Below are 2,452 nucleotides of genomic sequence, written 5' to 3'. Positions count from 1 at the left end.
GCCGTCGCCCTCCGCCCCCCGCCGCCGCCCTCCGCCGCCCCCGCCGTCGCCCTCGCCGGCCGCCCCCGATGTGAGCCGCTGCCGCCACGGCTCTGTTCATTTTTTTAATATAATTTGTATTATGTTTTTGTTCATTGCATTTGTTTTCATATATATAATGTATATATGTATGTGGTAGCTATATGATGAATGGATGTGGCTATGTATGTATGAATATAATGTTCATAGTATTTTTTTGTTTATATATGTTTTTTTCATATATGTATTAATTTTTCATTTAGATTAGTAGATATCGATTTAGTGCTTAGTAGTTGAACTAGTTGATTTAATAAAACTACTTTATTAAATTTTACTATATATAGAAGTACGTAGTTTATTTTTAGTAAGTACTACTTTATTTTATTTATAATAAGTGCTAAGTAGTTGAACTAGTTGATTTAGTAAAACTACTTTATTTTACTATAGAAGTAGTTTATTTTTAGCAAGAAATTTTTTTTAGTTCAAGCAATTATTCCCGCATCTTAGTCGACGATGCCTATCCCGCATCCTCGTCGTCGACTCGGTGGAGGAGGCTGGCTTGATCAGAGGGGCCATGTCCGGGACTGGGCTCCGCTGGGCTGGTATTGGGAGGTGCTACCTTCCGGGGGGGTGTAGGTTGGTGAGGAGCCAGCCTGTCGTTGACCCGATCCTTGTTTGGTGGCGGTCGCGTGGGCCAGTGACGGTGCCGAGGCTTCCGGACACCGCGGAGGTGGTACGTCACCGTGTCAGCGAGGAGGACGAGCACGTCCGTCGCTACATGGTTGTGTTGGAGGGCAGGTCCGACAATACCTGGCAGATTCTTCAGGGATCTCACTGGAGCTATGATCCTGTGATGGTTCCTTCTCTTTGGGTGTCCACCGCCCGCGCCGATACCCGTCGGGCGCTACAGTTCTAGTTGTATTAGCGATGTTATATGTATGATAGTATTCGAGGTGTATTAATTAGTGATAATATTCGACGATGTACGGACGCAAGAGATGATGTAGTTTTGCTTATAATTGAATGCATGCTAATTTGAATACTACTTTATTTTACGATTTGGTTTTGCTTATTGAATGCTCAAATTGGAAAAGTACTCCTACTTTGAATACTAAAATTGGAGAGCACTATGCAAGGCGTATGCATTTGATTACTTGATAGCTTATAGGGTTTTTGTTTTTATAGAAATCTAGGAGCCCCCTCCATCACCCGCGCCGTCGTCACCGTCACCGACCCCCCTCTGACCTCGAGGTGAGACCAGCCAAATCTCCATGTCAATATGAGTCCTATAATATGAGTCCTCGGGTTGCCTTGAAGTCTATCGAGTCTCCATCATATATGAGAGGACGAAGAATCCCGACTGTTGTCGTGGGGGTAGCTTCTCCTTCATTCCCGTGTGCTAGACAATTTGGTGTAATGCACTCGGGAATGAAAGGAGGAGCTACCATCACCGACGGTCAAATATGTACACCACGTGAGCTGAGAGTTTTCAAGAAAAGGCTCGACAGACCGATAGTCAACCCGAGATGAATAATAATGATCTAATTTAGGTTTTTTATACATATATTTAATTGTACAAGTTTAATATTTGAATTATGAACATAGGAAATGTCGTACTCGGACGACGAAAACCTCCCGGGGGAGTGCGACTGGTGCCACGACGACCGAGATATGTGCGACAGGCCTCACCTTGACGAAGATCGACGCTTCAGCATTAAGCTGGAGGAGACCTTCGATGTTGAAATGGTACGCAATGACGACAAGTGTTATTTTTTCGTAATTAAGCACGACTTCAAATATTTCAACGTGTACTTTTCATCTTTTGCAATTCGAGTAGCTTATCCCATGCCATGCTAGACGCTATGTCTTGGAGAGGATGGGTTTTGAAGACCATGAAAGTTTCGAAACAAAGAAAATTCACCTAAGGACCCATCATGGTTACAAAAAATGGGAAGCACTTTGCAAGATGTATGGTTTTGATGAGGGTATGCTTGTCACCATGGATCTTGGTGATCCTGACATCGAGCAAGACAATATGGACATTTGGGTCCTTGTTGATACGCCTCCAATTCTACCGCTATGTGAGTTTCTCAAACATAGTTATTAACTAATTTATATTGTTCATTTCAAAATAGTTGACAGCTTATTTCCATTGACAGCTTATTTTGATTGTTCAAACAGTGTGCGGAACTTGATAGACAGAACCTACTACACCGATGGCTCTGAGTTAACTTATAAGGAGAAAAATCATCTGGTCGGATTTTGTACTGATCTTGAGAATTACAATATCTATTGTAAAACTCCTCCACATTATGGTCAATACATGCCACTAGTGCACATGTTGAACTACGGTAACTACTATGGAGATACCCTGGTAAGATTTTTTTACTATTACGACATCCGTACATCTTTTGCATACTTCTAAAACTAGTAC

This window comes from Triticum aestivum, chromosome 6D (genome assembly GCF_018294505.1).
Source record: "Triticum aestivum cultivar Chinese Spring chromosome 6D, IWGSC CS RefSeq v2.1, whole genome shotgun sequence".
NCBI lineage: Eukaryota > Viridiplantae > Streptophyta > Magnoliopsida > Poales > Poaceae > Triticum > Triticum aestivum.
Note: the sequence above shows the minus strand (reverse complement) of the source record.